Source organism: Stylophora pistillata, chromosome 2 (assembly GCF_964205215.1).
Source record: "Stylophora pistillata chromosome 2, jaStyPist1.2, whole genome shotgun sequence".
In the NCBI taxonomy this organism is placed as follows: Eukaryota; Metazoa; Cnidaria; class Anthozoa; order Scleractinia; family Pocilloporidae; genus Stylophora; species Stylophora pistillata.
In genome coordinates, this window is record NC_142520.1 from 38,772,291 (window position 1) to 38,794,156 (window position 21,866).

At 37.6% G+C, this 21,866-nt stretch overlaps 1 long non-coding RNA gene and 1 pseudogene across 1 annotated transcript; both read left to right on the forward strand.

The window, feature by feature from the left end:
• Positions 1-484: 484 nt before the first annotated feature.
• Positions 485-7,306, forward strand: LOC148739413 (uncharacterized; annotated as a pseudogene).
• Positions 7,307-19,224: 11,918 nt separating this feature from the next.
• On the forward strand, positions 19,225-20,465 carry LOC148739414 (uncharacterized). The gene is made up of 3 exons (XR_015997378.1): positions 19,225-19,925; positions 20,060-20,209; positions 20,405-20,465. It is a non-coding gene; the product is annotated as an uncharacterized LOC148739414 (long non-coding RNA).
• Positions 20,466-21,866: the final 1,401 nt, after the last annotated feature.

The following is a 21,866-nucleotide window of genomic DNA, read 5'->3' on the forward strand; positions in this document are numbered from 1 at the left end:
GCTTTATGTCCTTTCGGTACAATAAATTTAAAATCATGGCTTCCTTGGGTTCTCCTTTCTTTGTTTGTTATCAAATAATCCCCCCAACCCCCAATCCCCATCCAGGAGGCCGTGGCTCATCTTGTACATAGCAGAGAGCCTTGCATGTCTTCTCATTGTTTCAAGTGTGTCCCACTGTAGGTCTTGCAGCATTTCCGTCACGCTCGTTGTTCGATCGTAATTTCCAGTGACAACAAAGATTTCTTAGATCAGAATAGGAAAAAAAATACAAATGTGTCAAGCATATCAAAGTTATCATTCGACAAAAGCTGAAAGATCCTCAGTTCAAATTAAAACATTCGAATAAAGCTTAATAAGAGTTTTCTCTGATCTTCCTTGATATTTTGTTTGTCATCCTATCGAGCATTGTGCAAATTTTGTTCTCACAAAATAAAACTTTGGAGTGTTTTTTAAGCAATTTCAGGAAATATTTTGATGTGGATGTATGATTGTTGAATGTCTTCATCTGGTAGGGAAGTAGTTTTTTTTTTCCCGAGAAAGTAAGGTCTCACAATATACTTATGTGGTCTTAGACTTGACGTTTTTAGATTCAGCACAACAAAAGAAGCATGTAGTGGATCTTCCGCCGTTTACGATTCGCCCTTTTCGCTTCTGTCATGGAGTTTGTCACAGCTAATGATCAGTGTAGGACAGAAGTAAACAAAGAATGGCTCTCAAGCGCTCTGTCTTTAAAAGATGGTCAGTGGCAGCTCCACATCACTGCTATGTCAAATATGGACAAGAGATCACGTGCCAAAGCTATAACTACAACAGGAAATACGAAATATGTGAACTAAACAACCGCACTAAAGAAGCAAGACCAGAGAAATTTCTTTCAGCCTCTGAGTGGTCTTACATCAGAAGATTGAACGGCAGAGGTGAAAAATCAAAAGTCTATCTATGTGTTTGGTTTGTACTTTTTTAAATTCTTCTCTAACTTTGGTCAACCCGGGTCCTTCTCACCTGAAAGAACCAACAGTATGAAGACAATGAAAAACATATTTTTACTGCAGCTCCCTGATGTTCTATTCCTGAATTACCGGCGCTGTCTTGTCACGAAATAAAAGCGAGTGAACGAAAACACACCATAAGCGGCAAGTACTGGCTGGATACAACTGGGAAAGGGAAGCCACTATTGATTTACTGTAATATAGCTAACGAAGGTAAGTCCCATAGGTTTTGTTTGAACTAGTTTCTTTTACAAGGACAGATCAGTAGCACGAAAGTTTTATTAATTATACTATCATTATCAAAATGTTTGGTTTGAGTCAGATCCAGCGCGGATGCCTCTCGTTAGTTGCTCTAACTTAGTCACCGTTTCTCTTTCTAAATTCTAGATATTGATGAGTGTTAATATAATATCAGTGACTGCGACGTGAAAGCAAACTGCACTAACACGTATGGTTCTTACAAATGCACATGTAAAGCGGGATGCACCGGTGATGGACACTCGTGTTCAGGTAATTTTGATGGCCTTATGGATGTTTTCCGAATAAGTGCGACGATAAAAGCCATAATTGCGATGTAAATGCAATGCGCACTACCAGCATGGCTCTAATAACTGTAAGTGTAAGGATACATTGGGGATCGACAGTCATGTCAAAGTACATTATACAGGTTTTCATATCAAGCTGTTATCAAAGTAAGTGCTACCTCTTTCATTTTAAGCAGGGTTACCCATATATGTTTATAACATAACCAAAGTAAAGCGCGCCCTCTGATTGGTCAATTTAGCGTCCCCCATTTGCCCATGGGTGTTCGCTGCTGACGTGAGCAAATGCAAAGACTATTTTTCCGCGCGCGCTTGTTTTTTCTGGTCACGTAAGATTTGTTAAATAAAAGGGAACTCTTTAGCTACAATGTATCAATGTTATGTTATAAAACAAATGGTAAACACCCCACCGTACACTATTGAGTTATGTATGCACTTGGGAGGTTTGCTAAGCACTCAAGAAGCTAGAGCCGCTCTCGGCTATCGCCTCGAGCGACTCTTACGCTTCTTTCGTGCTTAGCAACCTCCCGCGTGCATCCATAACTCAATAGTGTACGCTGTGGTGTTTACCATTTGTTAATTATGCACGGATTTATTATGATCAACATCCGACGTTTCCAGAGCTGTTATGTCAGTGGATTATATAAAATATTTTTTTTTGTGTTGAAATATGCGTTTGCTAGATCTAATTTGTGGAACGCGACTGACAGTCTTTGCTCATTTTAAGGTGACAAAAATGATAAAGTGCAATATATATATATGATATCTCAGATATTGCAAAAGCATGAACTCCCCTTAACGCTTTGACAAACCAAAAAAATATTTACTTTAGCTGTAGAGTGTCTAAGCTACTCAAGTCTGACCAGTGTCGACCGTAAAACCACATACAGGAAAACTTGGTTTCAAAAGTGTGACAGGTTAATCTCTCCTGGCTGGTATCGTTTCCAAGGAGCTGTTGGAGCAAGAATGCCAACCACTTGTCCACCAACTGATAGGTGTGGAACTCATTCCACAGCCTGGCTGAATGGTGTTCATCCCACAGTGACTGAGGGTCAAGTTACTAGGAAGGCCTGCTTTCGTCGGTGGTCAGATCGTTGTTATTGGTCCACCAACATCCAAGTGAGAAACTGTGGCTCTTATTATGTATATAATCTCTCTGTTGCGTTATTGTAGCACGGACTAGTTACTTCTTATTCAGGAGCAAAACGCTGAAAGCTGCAAATTTACAGTAAAGACTACAAAAATATATACTAGACATTATTGAATCTTTTTGGGTTAATTCTAATTGAGTCATGACGTCTCCGTGTTTAAAAAATTGTCTTTGGTAAGTTTGTTTTTTTTTTCGTTAAAGTACTCTTTGACTTTCAACACTCGCGATATGAGAACAGCTTTCTCCAGCCCAGCCATACATCCTGCACAATGCGCTGAAACAACAGTTCCTTCTGTGGTTGTTATGATCCAGAGCTGCACGTAGGGGTCATTCATCATTTGCGAATGCCTTACTTTAGCGAGAACAACAAATATATCTTGGATTATTTGGCCAAGAACACTTGTAACAAAACAAGAAACCATTTGATTGTAGGCAAATAGGCTTCGGAAATCCTTGAATTGATCCTTAGTGTAGAAGCTGGTCTCGAGCACAAGATATGACAAAATATCACAAGCTTCGACAGGAGGAAGGCATTCCGAAGTATATTTCTGCACCGGAACGAGCAAATGATCCATGCCGATCACTGAGATCTTTTCGACATACCTCTTAATACTGCCTTCCAGTGAATTGGCATAAGCGGAAAATATAAGCTTGGAATCCACAATCGCTTTGTCCGAAGACGCATATTTTCCCAATTCACTGACCGCTATCTCAAGAATCACTCCTCATACATGGCGGCGCCTCGTTTTCGAACATTTCTATGACGTCACGCGAACAGACTCTATACTAAAATAAATGAAAAACGAAAGTCCTCTTTTACTTTGCTTTTGCGCTACGTGTTTCACCGCTTTTGCGGCTCTTCAGGCATAGCAAAGTGTCTTTATTGACTTATTACGTCACAGATCTAATTGTAGTTAAAATGATAATGGTTATTGTAATTCGATAATGGTTAATGTAATTTTCCTCACTTGTTTGTTAAATTCTCTACCTCCAGCTTTTAAACGCAATTCGTTTCAAATCCTATTCCATTGTTTTACGGCGAAATATTTAATAGAGTTCAATCCATGCTTTGTGGTATTTACTTTTGGTAGCGATAGCATACTATTGCCCCTTAAATCATACTTATTATTTCTTCTTTTAACAAGTATTTTGATGCATATGGGGGCGGTGCCTTGAAAACAAGCGTTTATGGTTATTAACATGTCCTGGACACGAAGGTTTTCTAACGTGGTCTCTAAACCTACACGCTTTAGCAAAGTGAAAAAAGGTTTTCTTTTTTCTTTGCCCATAAAAAAGTGTTTAGTAGAACATTGAACATTCATAGTTTAGTTGTTCTCCAATTCTCCTGTTTTTGTGTCGCCACAAGCTAAAGCTGATTTCTGGCCAGACCGCCCGTGTGGACAGCGATCAAAATCAAAGGAGAACCTTCTCTTGGACTTAATTTGCATATCAAAAACTCACTAAATTGGAGGAAAGAATTCTTAAATTGCAGGTGCAAGTCGGGCTAAAAAAACTCTCAGTGAGAACGACACTTTACAAAAGAGTTTACCTCGTTGAAGCCGTAGGAATTTGGTCAAAATACCACAGAGATATCAATTTGAATATTGAAAAAAAAAATTGAGATTTTCTTATGCCCTTGCATTTTCGCATATTTTAACTAAAAATTTCTATTCTCATTTGATGCTGCTTCTAATCATTGAAATAGGTACAAGAAGAGTCCATAAGGATAGAGAGTGAAAGATGGAAATAACTGCCTGAGGAGAAAACTAACCAAATTAACTGTTTCAGAACACACCAATTGATCTCACAGCGTCTCTGTGACGCGCGGAAAAACATCTTTGATAGATCACGGCCAAATGTGATTGGCTAACACGTTTCTAGGAAGTGTAGCCTTAAATTGGAGGTACATCTCAGTCATCAAACTGCTGTTAAGCTCCTCTGTGTGTTCAATAGCTCCAAAACATCGAAAGTACTTCTTTTCGGCTGATTTTGTGCGGACATGACGGTTTTTCTCCACTTGTTCCTTATCTCTGTGGTGCTTCCCCTCAGACAATTTCAGTCCTGCCCAGATGGTATGTTAGCTTTCATTTTTTGATAAGAAACCTTTATTTTTCTGCTCTTAATTTTTCAGCTAAGAAATATATCAAAAAGTGAAAGGAATTGCACATTTTGGAAGACTGAATGTCTCGTGTATAGAGACCTAACTAACAAAATGTCTGGATCTTATCTTTATTAAGTGTGATGTTTTGCTCTTTACATCTTTCCATTAGAGCTCGCATGTTTTTTTCATGGTCGACCACGGCTTCATGCTCTGTATCACCCTCTCCATAAATTAGGATATCATCATGCACTGATATCACCCCAGGTAGACCTTCAACCGCTTCATGCTGTCGCCTTTGAACCGGACTATATCCATAATTACTTGATTGGTCATCTTTTTTAAAGCTTATAGCCTCGAAGTCTTTTGAGACACTCATATGAATCCATTAAGTTCTATGAAGGTCATCCAAAATTTATGAATATATTTTCGAAAATTCCTTTTGCTTGTCTGGTGCTTGCACAAACTCAAGGAAGAGCCTGAAGTTAGCCACGCACTCAGGGAAACAAAAATTGACATATTAACAAATTGGAAAATAGATATTTTTTTATTCGAAAAATTGCCTTCCTTTTTTGTTATATTCTCCTGTGGAATAACAATCTCTCTTTGGATACATGATTATTCGCTGGTTTCATATTTAGTTGACATCATTTGTTTTTAACTGAAGACAAACTTTCGTAATATACACCTCGAAAACATATTGCCGACAGGTTTTAAACATATACCAAAACGAATGTCTTTTAATTTTTAGAACTCGGTGTTCGAGGCATATTATTTTCTTCATAGCACCCTTCCTGTGTTATGTATTACACAATTTTTGGAAGCCTAATGAGTGGGTTTTTCAAAGCCAATAAAAACATAGAGAAAGTTGTTGAAATGGAGGCAGAGCAATTATGTTTCCAATAATGCAAAACAAATACTGGCTGTGAATGAGAGAGAACATCAATACTTCTCACTTGACAGGTGGCTAAGAGATAGATGAATGGATGTGTAACCATGAAGATATTGAAATTAGTTATATTTAACAACTCTTTCTTGGAACATTTTTACAATTCAATTAAAATCGAACAAACAAACAAAAAAAAAATCACAAAGAACAAAAAAAAAAAACACAATGTAAAATGAAGAATTTGTTGGTGCTTGGCGCGTGCATATCGTGAAACAGATGCACGCAGCAGGAAATCTGCAAAGCACAAGGGTAGCGTAAGAGTTGGTTGAGGTGAGGCCATGAGATAATTCAAGACGAAAGCTTTTCCCAATGGAGTGCTAAATTGTATGCTTGGAAGCGGAAAACGAACGAATTTCCCTCATTTACGACTATTGCGTAGTACAGTTAGCATGCTTGGACCATTTTTTGCTAGAATTTATGACGAGAATGTGTAGTTTTGAGTTGAAAATTCTGAAAGATTTTAAGCAAAAATAATTAAATCAACAATGCTCATATAAGTCTTACTATTTTAAAGAAGTGTAAGAGAGCTCAGTTTCCTTGTTGTGGCAATAACTCGTACCTTGTTTAAGATTGAAATATTGTCAACCTCAAGGCTATTTTCGTTTGGGCGAGGAAGACGTGATTTGAAATAATGTACATAAGCTGGGAGTTCATAATTGAAACCTCTTGCCTCTTTTATCATTGAACATTAATGGCAGTTATTGAGTTTTCTGGGCAAGAATTTTGTTCGGAGTTTGGGCTGGTCAAAGTTACACTTTGCAATTATCAGTACCATTTTTAACAACTGTGAGGCTGTGCGTTTCAGGTGTTCCGCAGAAAGTAATTGAGATGAAAAAACAAAACAAAACAAAAGAAAACAACAAAACAAATCCTTTGTTTAATGTAAGCTGGGGCAGCAGAGGTCATCATGAAAATTATTTGCATTTCTCTAAAAGAACGAAAAAGTTTATTTTCCGGCTTTTGGAGGTCATACAATCCTTTTCTGGAGATCTTTTTGGCTCGAAAAAACTAAAGGCTATATATATTAATGATCTTGGTATCTCACTGAATACGTCGTAATTATCAATATAAGTCCCAAGCGCTCGGAAAGCGAGTTTAACAACAGTTGTGACCTTTAGAATTCATGACCCATGTCGCTATTTAACTTTTAATGATTTGAATTTTTAGATCAATGCCGTATATTAGCATTTCCATCGACTCTGTTCTTTGTGGGAGAACGTCTTGTTAACCACACCATAACAAACATTAGTGTGACGGACAGGGACACGTGTGAACATCGTTGCTACCTGGACTATAACTGTGTCAGTGTTAACTTTTATTTTGGAGAAAAGGGAGCAGAAGAACACAACTGCGAACTGAATAACTCAACGGCTCAAGAGCATGATAAAGATCTGGTGGAAGCAGCAAACTATGTGTACCATGGAACTAAGGTACATGGACGAGCTGTTAATTACATCTCTCTCTTTTCTAGTGATTCACGAGAGCTGAGGGTTACTTTCATCCATTATTTGTTATTTTACATAATTTTAGATAAGTGCTTTTATAGATCAGCAGTTACTAGGAACAGAAATCCTTTGAGTGCTTTGTGGACACTCAACTCTATCAATAAAAGCAAGTAATTCGTCATTTTAGAACCATGCTCACCGGCCTTGAGTAAAAATTGATCGCTCTCCATGCCTCTCATATAACAATTCTCGTAGGCAAAGATAAATGAAAAGGTCATTTTAAGGTATTACTGGAAGAGACAGTTTTTATTCAATTGATTTTTCGAAGCTTGAATATACTATGTTTAAATACAATCGAAATAGTTAAATTCATTTCATAGCTCAGGAGAAGATCACAACAATGGACATAACGATAAAGTCGAGCTATGACTGGGGTTACTAGGTGCTCTTCTTAGGAACCACGCTATTTTCTTTAAATCCTGTCTACAGACGCCCTTACCCGATTTTTTTTTGTGCGCTCAAGTTCTCGACGAAACGTCAGAGAAGGCTGTCAAGATACTGGACAACTACTTGTGACATCCCCTTTTTTTTTCTTTTTAAGAACTTTTGCGCTCAATGTCCATGCAAAAACAACGGCACCTGCCAGTCGGGATTTACAAGAAAACGATATCGATGCTTATGTGCGTCTGGATTTACTGGCCACGATTGTGACGTGGGTAAGACTTGAAATGATATAAATCGATTTTGTATTTGATTGCAACTCAGTGGATATTTTAAGATTCAAAATCGGTTGTCCTTATTTCACGTGTTAACTGTGACCTAATGCGGAGGAAAAGGAGAGTAGGGGCGCAATTTCAATTTTCTTTTTCTTTTTTCTAATTTCTGGGTATTGTGTCTTGTTTAGGATGAACAGGAAGGAACTAAAGCCAGCTCCTTTTCTTGTAAAACTCGTTTTCTTTTTTGAAGACCCTCCTACCTTTTTCAAGTTGCAGCCTCGTGTACACTCATGTTGTCACCTAAAGTGATCACCTAAACTGACCAAACAGTTTTTTTTTTGTGTGTGTGTGAGAACTGTATTCCTGTTAACAAAACTTTACACTAAAGAAAAATGGCGCCTAAACCAAAACCAAAACAACAGCAACATGAGGTTTCCAGTTACGTCATTATCACGTGGCCACTAACTAAATCAATGTATTTATAGTCGCGACACATGTACTATTCTCAAGATATCCCTCAGTGGAGTCTTTTGATATCAATAAGAACTCAAGCCAACTCCATTAGGACCATTCTATTTCAGTCATTAAGTGGAAAAGTAGAACAATGGATTTGAACTCTCCTATCCAGAACACGATGCTTTTTCGTATCAGCGCGATGAAACCTTTAGAACTGGGCGAAATTGTTGGAGGCGCAGTCGCCTCATAGTTGGTGCGCTCGACTCCGGATAGATTGGTCCGGGTTCGAGCCCCGGCCGGGGACATTGTGTTGTGTTCTTAGGCTAGACACTTTACCCTTACAGTGCCCCTCTTCACCCAGGTGTTTAATTAAAAATGGGCATCGGCAAATTTCATGCTGGGGAGGTAACCCTGCGATAGTCTAGTATCTTGTCCAGTGGGTAGTAGAAATATTATTCAAAGTTGCGTTCAAAATCATAATCAACGCTCACTTTTACCATCAAAGTTTGCAAAAATTTTAGGGATAAAATGCTTTAAAGTCTCCTTCCCTCTTGGCGCCCAACCCCTCCTACCAGCGTTACAGCCGTGTTATCATTATTATAATCATGGGTACGGTCTGTTGATTTTATTTGAGACATTGACGAGTGTGCCGAAGATGTCCACAATTGTAGCAAGAACAACGCCACTTGTACCGATAGCAAGGGATCGTTCAAGTGTTCTTGTAATCCTGGTTTTAGAGGGGATGGATACAACTGCACAGGTATGTCATATTATCAGAGCGCGAGATTTTTCGCACGTAAACCTACCAACTTCCATGCATAAAAATGATAAACTTGGCGGAGATTTAATATTGTAGTATCTTGTTAAATAAGGCAGGCTCTATGTTTATTTAGTTTTTAGTTTTTGTTTTTGTTTCTTATTATTCTTCATTGTTTCTTTACTGTTATTATCATTGTTATTATTATTACTATTATCATTATTATTATTTTATTATAAGTATCATCATCACCATCATCATCATTTTTAACTCTTAAATTGCGCGTGCGCAAGAACGAGTTGTAGGTATGATGTGATGAATGGAGCTCGCTCGCTCGCTGGATTGGTCGATTTCTGTAAACTTTTTTCTATTTTAGGCTTTTGAATGTATTCGATAGTTTTTGGTGAGTGATAAACAAACAAAATGGCGACCTTTGTTGCTAAGAATAGTGTTGGGGTGAAAAGAAGCCAATGATAATCTTGAAAGAGTAAAAAAGTATACGTGTTTCATTTGTGAATTAATTAAAGTTTGCCCAATCTTCGAAAACACTTTTATTTCTTGCAGCGTATATTTCATTTATGGCATCAATACTTCTATTTTTAAATTTATGCATCCAGGAAAATGATTATTGTGTCCGAAAAAGAAAAAAAAGAAAACAAAGTAGGAAGTTAAGCAAAACCCTTCATTTATTTAAGAACGGCGGATTTGAACCACCTACGTCGCCACCATGAAAATCTCACGGATCACCTTGCTTTTTACCATAAGGCCACCGATATTCCCTCATACCCTGATAAGAAACTTTATGTAAATATAAATTTTAAGTTTAAAACGCTCATCTTTTGGTAATTTCTACCGCGGGCTCAAACGACTCGAGTCGCTGCTCGCCGATAGTCCGATTTCGAAGTGTCGCTTGTGAATTAGATGCAACAAGGATATTCCTAATGCTTTATATTTAGGGTAAACCAGGAACACTCAAAACTGTGCTCTTGTTTCATGAAGAATCACAGATATTGAGTGTGTTGAAAGAGAAATTAATGTAAAAACGATTTTCAAATTATATTTAGTTATATTTCCTTGGGAGTTTGACAAGCACAATTCCACAGATATTTCTGAAATTTTGGCAAGCATTTATCATAAATCTAGTTGGAAGAAGAACCTTTCTACACAGAATGAATACTTGCTAAAAGCAAGGATTTGAGATATTTATTCAATTGTGGAAATACCTTTAAAATGAGAATTCAAAGTCATAATTCTTAAAACAAGGAATGTAAATCTTATTGTTTAATGGTGGTATTCTGAAACTGAGGAACTTTCATTGGAGAGTATAAAATTCTTAAAAGCAGAAATCTTGATCCTTACATTTCAAGGAATTGACTCTCAATATAAGGAAAAAATCCTTGTTTTGAGTATCCACTGACTAACAATAAGAATTCCGAAAAACAAAATTTAGAGTGGTGTGAACATCCTTGTACTTGTTTTTTCATCCTTGTGCTAAAAATTATCTTAGAAGTGTGAAACAGGCTTCAAGGGTAGTACTCAGTTGTAACATAAGCATAGGCATGAACATAAGCTAATGCACAGGTGGGCACAGCTGCAGCATAAACATGAGCACAAGCGCTCAGTCGATGTTACGTTAAATAGGGACATGGTTGGTATAAGCAGTATAGTGCTTGCTGATTGCCTGAAAGACTTTCGCTTATGTTTATCCTTACGCTTATGCCAACCAAGTCTTAACTAGACAGTATAAGCATAAAAAGAAGGAAACGTTTTGATAATCTTATGCATATCTGCTTATCCTTATGTCCGTGCGTTCCATCCAGCGTTTAAGCTTTTACATGCCTATCCCTATGCTTACATCGCAAGTGAATACTGAGCTCAATATTGGAACAATAGTTTTATGATAAACAAAACAGCACCCTTTTGAACTTTCATTCCACAAACCTTTACTGTAAAATCTGGAACAGTGACTGTCTTGCATCAAATCCTAATCAGGCCATATTTTCTGTCTTTGAGGCCTAATTTAGTTTCACATCATATTCCTCATAATGCTCATTTACCAGTCTAACGATTCATAACTTAGTATAGAAATCAAACACCCATTTCTATTGACGACACAAATTACATTGGCTTATCCAATTCACGAGTTGGCTCACAGAGCCTTTGATTAACTATAATAATGATTTATCATTCTTTGCCAGTGAACCCTTATTTTCCTTTAGCTATACAAGTTTAAAATGACTGCAAATCTTAGGATTATTGTGAGGTAGTATTTCATTTTTAGCACTTTTTTCGTCCTTATCATTATTATTATTAATATTATTATTAATATTATTGTTATTATAGCTATTATTACTATTATCATCATTATTATTACTATTTTCTTAAGAGCGTCTCCACGAGAAAACCGGGCAGAACTGGGCAGGGGCGATAAACCTGAAATCACCGATTTGGCTCAAACTTGGCACAAATGATAAATATCATAAGTTTACGAATGTGTGAAAAAATAGGTCAAAATATTTAATTCCCTGGGAGATATAGGCTCCCGCTGGGAAAACCCTGGATTTATTGTATAATTAATTTGCTAACTTTGCATTGCCGCTGTAACAAACCAAAAATCCATCTGCAAATTCAATCAACTGGGTTGTGTTTTATATCTATCAGGCTTTAAGAAAATTTAATTTTTTTAACTTTTTTATTGCGTTTCTTCCCCTATCTCTCGCTTAAGTAAAGACGACTTTTGCTAGTTTTGACAACGTCCAAAAATAAGGATATTCTATGGCTCAATATCTCCGATGACTAACCACTTCTGATCATTATTCCTATATGAGCAGTGAAGGCCATCACTGGAATTTTAAAATCAGTAATAAAACTTTGGGGCAACCGATTTCATAACCCGTGCTGACGTGAAATTTACATCTACCCACCCGCATTTTCGTCTGTGTCATCAAAATTCCGTAAACCACATCTTTGTTTTATTAGCTTAAAACTTGGTAGCAAGACATGTGTATTAGGCCTTTATGGTAGACTACAACTCTTTTTTTTAGACTACAACTCTTTTTTTATCACAATACTGACATACATGAAAAATTTCACTCCTGATTTGCTGAAAACAGCTAGTACCTTTTTCATCTATCCCTAGAGCAAAAGTACTAACTCAAGTACAAATGTAAACTACTGGTAGGCACAGCAATAATAAATCTGACTAGAAACCAATCAGACTTACACGAAGTAGGTTGTTCTGATTGATACACATAGTAGCTGACCAAAATAAACAAAAGCTTGGATTTTTTATGTATATTGATAAACACCAACAAAATTGCATTCCTAAGTAAGATTTCAGCTAAAGGACAAATTTTGACAGCATGTCAAGTTGACCATTTACACGATGATGTCAAGTTCACCTATTTATTTCATGTCTCGGCATAGCTTGAATTTGGGAAACACGCAGGCATGAAATGGCAATATCAATAATAAGAAAACTTGAAAGATTCTGGTGCTTTAGATCATATGATACCATCAGATGATCTAAAGATCATCAGACTCCCGCCAGCTTGGAAGATGGCCAATGTTGTCCCAATGCCAAAGGTGAAACCTGTTGAGGATATCAGTAAACATCTTCGCCCTATCTCCCTGACTCCGGCGCTGTCTAAAATTGCGGCAGATTTCGTGGTTGGTCTTCATATTGGCTCTGCTGGGATGGAGGTTATTGACCCTGACAAATACAGATGAATCCCAAAATCGTCCACCCTTCATGCCCTAATATCCATGGTGAAGAAGAAAAAAAGGAAAGAAGAAGAAAATGACTTTTTGTAATAAATGTCACAGTAGCAACTTGTCGCTAACAACTGAAAAAGCGGTCGCTTCCAATGTGTGTATTCATCACGTAACGACCTATCTCTTGACAATAGCTATTGCCTCAGTACTGAAACTAACGTATTAAAGGTGACATAAGTAAATCAAACATGCCCAAAGTTTTAAGTTTCCAAAGAGAAAAGATTTATTTTGACTACAAGTATTTATCAATGGTGGGCCCACAACCAATCAATTGTCGATTGACAATTCGACTAAGGCATCGGTAAACTATTGGTCGGTTTTCGACCTACTATAAGTCTACTACTGACCAATGGATTAATCCGTTATCTACCGTGGCTACCCATGGTGCACATGGGCGTTACAATAGTTTCATGAAACGTCTGGATCATCGTCAGCTCTTGAAACAAGTTTACCAACCGTACAATCGGTAAATTACATACATTAAAGTATTATTATGTACATAACCGATTGTACAGAATTATTTGTGTCCATTCATACAAAATGATCAAAACTCGTTCCGAATTTAAAAGTTGTCATTTACTTACTATATCTTTCACTGAGTTTGCATATGCGTGAACTTTCCTTAATACTTTGACCAAACAAAAAATGTTTGCTTTAGCTGTAGAGTGTCTAAGCTACTCAACTCTGACCAGTGCTGACCGTAAAACCACATACAAGAAACCGGGTCTCCTAAGTACGACAACCCCATCTCTTCTGGCTGGTACCGTTTCCAAGGAGCTGCAGGAACAAAAATGCCAACCATTTGTCCACCAATTAATAGGTGTGGGACTCATGGCCAAGGCTGGCTTAATGGTGTTCATCCCACAGTGGCTGAGGGTCAAGTTACCAGGCAGGTCTGCTTTCACTGGTCATCAAACTGTTGTTATTGGTCCACCAGCATCCAAGTGAGAAACTGTGGCTCTTATTATGTATATAATCTCTCTGGTACACCGTCTTGTTATTCACGTTATTGTAGCAGACTAGTTACTTCTTATTCAGGAACAAAACGTTGACAGCTGCAAATTTACAGTAAGGACTATAAAAATATAAACTGTATATCATTGACTCTTTTGGTGTTTTTTTAACTTATGAGGTCTCCGTGTTTCAAATTGCCTTGGGTGAGTTTTTTTGTTTTATTTAAAGTACCCTTTGACTTTCAATAGTGATTTCCATAGAACCTCTCCTGACAATTTTGAAATCATCGTCAAGCAAAGAGATGACGAGATGATGATAAAGAAACATCAAATACTCATTACAAAATCATTAGGAAGCCTGTAGCAAATAAAAGAGGAGATTTACCGATCAAAATACTTTGACAGAAAGGGTTAAACAGCTCTACGGGCTTTATCTTGTAATGAGATAGTCTTAAAGTATCTTCCAGTAACAGTTTATTTTTCGGCAGTTTTTGATAGATCCTTTGAATTGAATAAACACACACCTGCAACTTACCAGTTTATTGTGGCTGCCTACCAGAATTATCCATCACGATTGAATTAAATACCATTTGTTTACCTTCGGGTGAAATACAAGTAGAGAAATGATCCTCGCAGATGATTTGCAGCTGAAGAAGGATTACTTCTGTTCAGTTTTAAATGTCACGGAAAGTTAAATTATAAGCTAATTCAAATGTATGAATTGAAGTTGTGAGTCTGCATGTTTGATTTCTGCAATAGTGTGTGTAAATCTTACATTTAATTGATAATAAACGCTTTTAATATGTTAGAAGTAAATATATATTTGCAGTCGCAATGCGTAAAAATAATTATTTTTAGAGAACTTCCTTTTCTTTGAAAATAATTTTGACTTCAAAAATAGCACCAAGTCCGGATAACACAGTCATGGCAGTGATAAGGACAAGGGGGGCGTTGAAATAATCTGAACATTTCAATTTATTTTGATTGTGCTTATGACAGATACGCTCTGAATGGCGGAGTCGCGAGCGGAAGCGAATTAAAGAAGCACTAAACTATGCTCAGGCGAGGGGAGGGGGGGGGGGGGCAAAGAAAGTGAGGTGCTGCGAGGGTGGCGGGCAGATAAAATTGGAATTTTTAGTTTTATTAGATCCTAGCTTTGAAGGAAGGCCAACACTCGAAACGTCAGCTCCAGAACCTGCCTACGGTGGCTAATTTGTATCATTCTCAACCCAGTTAATAAAGCCAAGTTATTTCCAGCTATAGCGAGCATTAGACATCTGATTGCTTTTAATTCTAGATAACGTAGAATTAACAGATCACATGCAACGGAGTCAAACGACAGCGCAGCTGTAGTCTACTTTCTCCGACTCCAACACCGTCGCGAGTGAAAACCAGAAGCTTCCCCCCTCCCTCCTCATACGTCCCTCGGTTAAAGGCCAATCTCTCTGTGAAAAAAAACATATTCTCAATTAGAAGCCCTTCCTGGATAGAAGTCCCCCTCTCGTGTTGTCAAATTTAATTTTCTTCCAAAAACAAAGAATTGAAAAAGTTTATGATAAGTTTTTGAAGCGTAATTAAAAACTAGTAAAGGCAAAAAATATTTTGATCAACGCTGCTTTGGCTCGTTTCGAAGTGCTTTTTCTTTTCCGGTTATAATTCCCTCCGAATATAAGCCCCATCCGTTTATGAGCCCACCTGAAACTCCTCACGAAGTTTTATAAGCCTAGGGCTTACAAGCGGTATTTTACGGTATAGAGCTCACTCGGGCAAATATACTGGGACATTTTGGCACCCAACGTGAGCTGTATTCAACTAGACAACGTAAGTAACAACTTAACTCCAAGCCGCCATTTCCTTCTTTCCATTTTCAGCTTTCGACGCATTGAATTTTATTTTATTCCAAACATGACTTTTGGCCTTAACTCGATAATCTAATAGTTTTTAATTTTTTAAGCTATCTGGTAACTTTAAGCGGTTAATCTACACAACTGCCAACGACAGATTCACATTTCAAGATCACTTTTCATATTTGTCTAAGCTTGGGTTTCTCCCACTACAAGAAACATTTCGCGTTACTTGAACAATCAACAACACTGCTTCGATATGTCCAAGAAACAAAACAATTCATCTGTTGGTGATATGCAGAGTTGTTCATCTAGATTTGTTTTTTTCCAGTATCGTTGGTGTGTTTAGTAATCTGTACCACTGCCTTGGCTCGTGTTGAGATCATAAACCGGCGAGTTCATCATCTTAAAGATGTTATGGCGGAAGTGAGGCAAACTTACGACTCAATCAATGATACAAATGATGCAAGCAGCCTCAAAAACATCTCCAAAGAGGGAAAAGGTGCCATGAAAGGTATTCCTTTGACATTGCGTTTTGTTTTGAATCATTAATTGCACTACCAGGGGTTGATTCTAAAATGTTCACTGTGCTTTCTGCTCAACTCAGTGTACTCGAGATCCGTTTACGAACAAAAATTGAATTCTGCTAAAATGCGTTCAGTCTCAGGCAAGACTTTTCATCTCGTTTGATACATGTGTCATTTTCGTAGATTTTTCGTTTTCATTTTTAACTGATTTTTCAACGAACTGACATGACTGGTAATATGACACATGGATTAATCTTCTATATTACTCCTTGATTCTTAATCATTTATCATTAATGTTTTAACAAGCAATTGGCTTGGTATATGGCGAGGAAGACAAAAGAAAAGGTAACACTTGAAAAGAGAAGAAAAATTTACAGTTTGCTTCGTTTTATCTCTCTTTCAAAGATCTCTGAACTGTAGAATATGTTTTTATTTCTACAAATGTTTCCTCGCGTGCTGAAGTGATTAGTTGCGTACTAGACATAAGATAGTGGAGTGTCAGGAGGTTACTTTCCTGAAAAAAAAAAATTAAACTGCATTAAATGGTTGTTTTTAAACATGCAGCATCTTGAAGGAAGTAATAAAGATGTCAAAAAGTTTGATCCTTTGTCGATAAGCATTAGTGAACAACATTATTAAAGGCCAAGAAGGTCAGATATTTTTTTCATGGGATCACCTAGTTTTCAGGGGGGATGGGAGGAGAGGGGAAATCAGCCGTCGCAAATAAGACAAAAAAAGTATAAAAGTCGGGATCGATTATAGAAATGAATAAAGGCTGATAGTTTCGAAAGAAACTGTTTGGGGCTGCGTCTATGGGAGTAACGAAATAATCTGGATATATCAACAAAGTTGAAATGGTAAATTGGCCTCCGTAACGATTACAAAAGCTGACGTTTCGAGCGTTAGCCCTTCGTCGGAGCTCCGACGAAGGACTAACGCTCGAAACGTCAGCTTTTGTAATCGTTACGGTGGCCATTTTACCATTTCAACTTTGTTCATATATCCAGATTATTTCGATTATAGAAAATTGCCTTCCAACGAGGGGAGAGAAATGGAATATTTAGATTGCTACAGAGCTAAAGGGACAATCAGGTAAGTTCTATTAAAATTGGTGACCGTTCTCTGACAGGAACCAATTTTCGCGCGGTCATTAAAATTCATATTTGACAATTATTCACCGAAGTAGAGGTGCACAACTGTTATAGAATACACCGCATAGAAATAAAAAGAAAAATTTATTCTGTTTCTATATATTTACCGAAATGCTTGGAAATTAAACTCTTGACGGGCAAAAGCACTTACCTAGCCCTTCCGAACCAGCCTATCAGGGCCGCTAAAAGCGCCATTCGCGTGATTTTGTGGTATATACAAAAAGTTACAACTCTGATATCGGGATTTATCACCATCGATGTATTCATTATACTGTTGGAAGCATATCCATCCGCAAAATGGCGAAAATAAACTTAAATATCAAAGTCTGTTAGTAATTTTGTTAGCAAAAAGTACAATTCAAGGTCTGTGACGTTAAACACGTTAAGGTTGATCGCTAAAAATTCAAAAATGCAATTAATGCTCATCGATCAGCGATAGCCACAATTTTTACATTGATCAACAATGGCTTTTTTTTTTCTAAATGGGAAATAACAACGATATCAGGTCACCATCTTTCTTTCCCTCGTCAGCTCGCGTCGACAGAGTTCGCCGATCTTCAGTGGATTCTAGATCCAAACCAGATCAAATTACCATGGGGACAGTCAGAAATGAAATAAATAAAACCTTACACTCGCTGCGCCAACTATCATTCTGTCCACTGAAAGAACAAATATGTGCGCTGGGACCGCCGGGAATGCAAGGACCTAAAGGATTCCGTGGGAGAAGAGGAACCCGTGGAGCCCAGGGAAGAAAAGGGTCACGTGGTATCAGAGGAGAACCAGGATCGCACGGAAAACAAGGCAAGTCACATAAACCGATAATCGGGCGAGATCTCGCCCAAGTCATCATCAGATCATCGGTATGACCTACTAGATGCCTAATTTTGACTATCAATCGAAAGCTCGAAGTACCATTTACTGTTTCGTAAAAAGTCTAGATCAGTCATCACCTCTTATTCGTCAGCTTTCGAAACGAGTTGACCAAATGTAATATTGGAAATTGACACACACTGTCCGGGTCGGACATGGAAAACCCTCGTAACAACGAGAGAAATCAGTCTTTAAACGAACTCAACAATTTTACTTTTGCTTCAACATAACAAACCTTGAGCATGGATTACAAGCTGACTAGCTGTAATAACCTGTGGACGATGCAAAGCTAGAGTTCCCTAACGAAACAAAATTCTGATCACGAACGAGCTGAAAACAAAAAGGGAGAAACAATTTTAGCAAATTATTGAAACGAGGCAGTATTTAAAAAGCGGCGAGAAATCACAGTTCGAGCAAATTTTCTTTCACGAGCGCTTCACCACATGCGAATAAAAAGCCCGCTAGTTACCATCATGGTATTCCGTAATTACAAAAACCGGAACGGATAGGGACAACTGTTGCGGAATAGCCTCAACACACACTGAATTGATATTGAACTAGTTGCTATCCGTATAGGATGCTTTTGTTTTTACTTTTCCTTGAACGAAACAAAATAATTAATTGCTTTTCTCGATGTTTAAATTTATACAAAATGGCCAAATCGTCCTCAGATTTTCTACAATAAACTTGGGAATGGTTGAAAATGCATGAACTCCAACGGAAAGCTTTAGCAAAGATTTTTTTGTTATTTTTGTTTAGATGACGCTAACTAATGTTTAGAATATTCAAGTATAACCAGAAGGGACCGTAAAACCACATAAAAAAGACCTGATCACAAAAGTGCGATAGATAAATCTCTGATGGTTGGTATCATTTCCAAGGAGCTGCTGGAACAAAAATGCCAACCACTTGTCTACCATTTAAAAGGTTTGGAGCTAACACTCAGAACTGGTGAAATGGTTTTCATTCCATAGTCGCTGAGGGTCAAGTTACCAAGCAGGCTAGGTCTAGATGTGCTTTCACCAAGCTTCAAACTGTTGTCACTTGTCCACCGACATCCAAGTGAGAAACTTTCATCTTGCCGAAAGGACCTCGAGACCCAAGCTGAATGACCTTGCTTGCAAATTCGATCTTCTTGGCTTTCACAACAACAATTTTTTTTCTCGAAATCATACAGCACTTAGCTTAGCAAAACAAAATAAGAATATAAAGACTGTCGAGCAAAGGTCGCCCATGAATAAGCACAAAGAATCTCCAGGAGGTACGAGATTCAAGAAATTAAACCCCCCACCGACTACAGTTAAAAGAAAAAAATCTTTACGACGAGAAATTAGGACCGCACAATTTCTTCTTGATTTTCTCATTTTAAGTAACACTTTGTTCAAAAATTCTGTTCTATAGTTCAGTAGCATATCACACGATGGGGATCTTAGCAACGTCATTGGTAAGTTGAAAATCTGAGCAACTCTCATGGAAGAAACAAGTAACCCAGAAGAGTTCTCAAGCGCTCTGTCTTCAAAAGATGGTCAGTGGCGGCTCCTCACCTCTGCAATGTCAAATGTGGACAAGAGATCACGTGCCAAGGCTATAACTACAATCGAAAATACCAAATGTGTGAACTAACTAATCGCACCAGGGAGGCGAGACCAGAGAATATTCTTTCAGTCCCAGGATGGTTTTACATTAGAAGACTGAACGGCATAGGTATGAAATCAAAATTTTATCTCTGTGTTTGGTTTGTATTTCTTGAATTATTCTCTATCCTCGGCGGATCCGGCTCCGTCTCACCTGAAAGAGCTTATAATATAAAGAAACTAAAATATCTGCCTTTACTGCAGCTCCCTTATGCTCTATCCTTGAATTACCGGCGCTGACTTGTCAAGAAATAAAAGCAAGCGAAGGTAAATACACCATGGACGGAAAGTATTGGCTGGATCCAACTAGGAAAGGGAAGGCAGTACTTATTTACTGTGATATGGTTAACGAAGGTAGGTCCCATACGTTTTGTTTGAGTTATTGTAGTTAATGAATAGTTATCATCGACAGTATAATGAAAGTTTTATAAATTATACATGTACTATCATTATTATCACTATCGTAATATTTGGTTTGGACGAGTTCTATGGTGGATGCCTCTCGTAAGTTACTCTAACTTAGTCACTTCTTCTCTTTCTAAACTCTAGATATTGATGAATGTAAATATAAAATCAGCGTCTGCGTCGTGAATGCAGACTGTACGAACACTTATGGTTCTTGCATCTTCACACGTAAAGTGGGATACACTGGCGATGGACACTCATGTTCAGGTAATTTTAAAGATGATCTAGTGGATGCTTTTCGAATAACTGCTTTAGGATTTTTTTTGTTTTTTGGTATATCGTCTCAAATCATTATACAGCATTACCCATGCATGTTTTCGTAAAGTTACCATGATGTTCGTCTGGCTTGTTTCAAAGCTGTTGTGTTGATAGATTAAAAAAAAAAAATCTTTGTGCTGAAATATACGAACAACAGATTGTATACTTGTACCTGTCACCACGGATTTACAGAAAATGGACGCAGCTATACGGGTACTAGATTCCTTCCTTTTTTAAACCCCTCATATTAGAGAGAAAAGTAATATCATCTTAGCAAGACTTGTTTTACCAGCATGCCTTAGAGAAAATAGCGACGGGTGTAGGCCTGAAGACAATGCCGACAATGACACATGTATATTAAATAAACATTGCGTGATAAAAAATCTTAATGACACAAATCATTGTATTAGTGGTGAAAAATCTCAACTGGTAGAGAGCAGACTAGATGATTACTAGTGGGTAAGAACTACGTATGTAAATTTCAACCTGGATATGCTGGAAATGGACAAAACTGTGCAAGTGAAGTTAGTCTCATTGCAATGAAATCATGACCAGAATTTTCCAACATGACCCGTTGAATATAATGCCGCGCTATTCAGCTGCGTTACTAGAGAATTAGAAAATATATCACTCATGACCCGTTTAAGTTTAAGGAGCCGTCAAGAACTCTTTGGTTTTGTTCCTGACTTGTAAATGAAACATTTTAATAACTGATGCATTGTTATTCTGATTTGAACTTGGTCAGTAAACAAAGAGCAGAATCAGTTTATACAAAGTTTGGTTCCAGGACCTTAAACCTTCCTTTTTGTTTAAATGCTTTCTCCGTGTAATGTTTTCTTTCGACAACTTTCTAATTAGATGTCGATGAATGCAAAGGCAGCAATAACCTCTGTGACGAAATTGCAAATTGCTCCAATAGTGTTGGGTCTTGTAGTTGCACCTGCGAAGATAGATTTACTGGAGATGGACACTCATGCTCAGGTAAAATGAAAACCTACAGTCGTCTCGAGGTGCAATACTCAATTCGTTTCGCACGAAGGCAATGGATATTTTGAAAAACAAAACACAAAACAAAACAAAAAAAAACAAAACAGGGTTGCTTAACTTGATTCCTGCTCATCCACTTTATTTTTGTATCCAAAAAGCTACGTTGACATTCCTACTGCTTCCAGCTATCGATGAGTGCAGCAATGGAAGCCATGTTTGTGATATGAAAGCCAACTGCACCAACACTAAGGGCTCTCGTAACTGCACCTGCAAGAAAGGGTTCATTGGAGATGGGCAATCA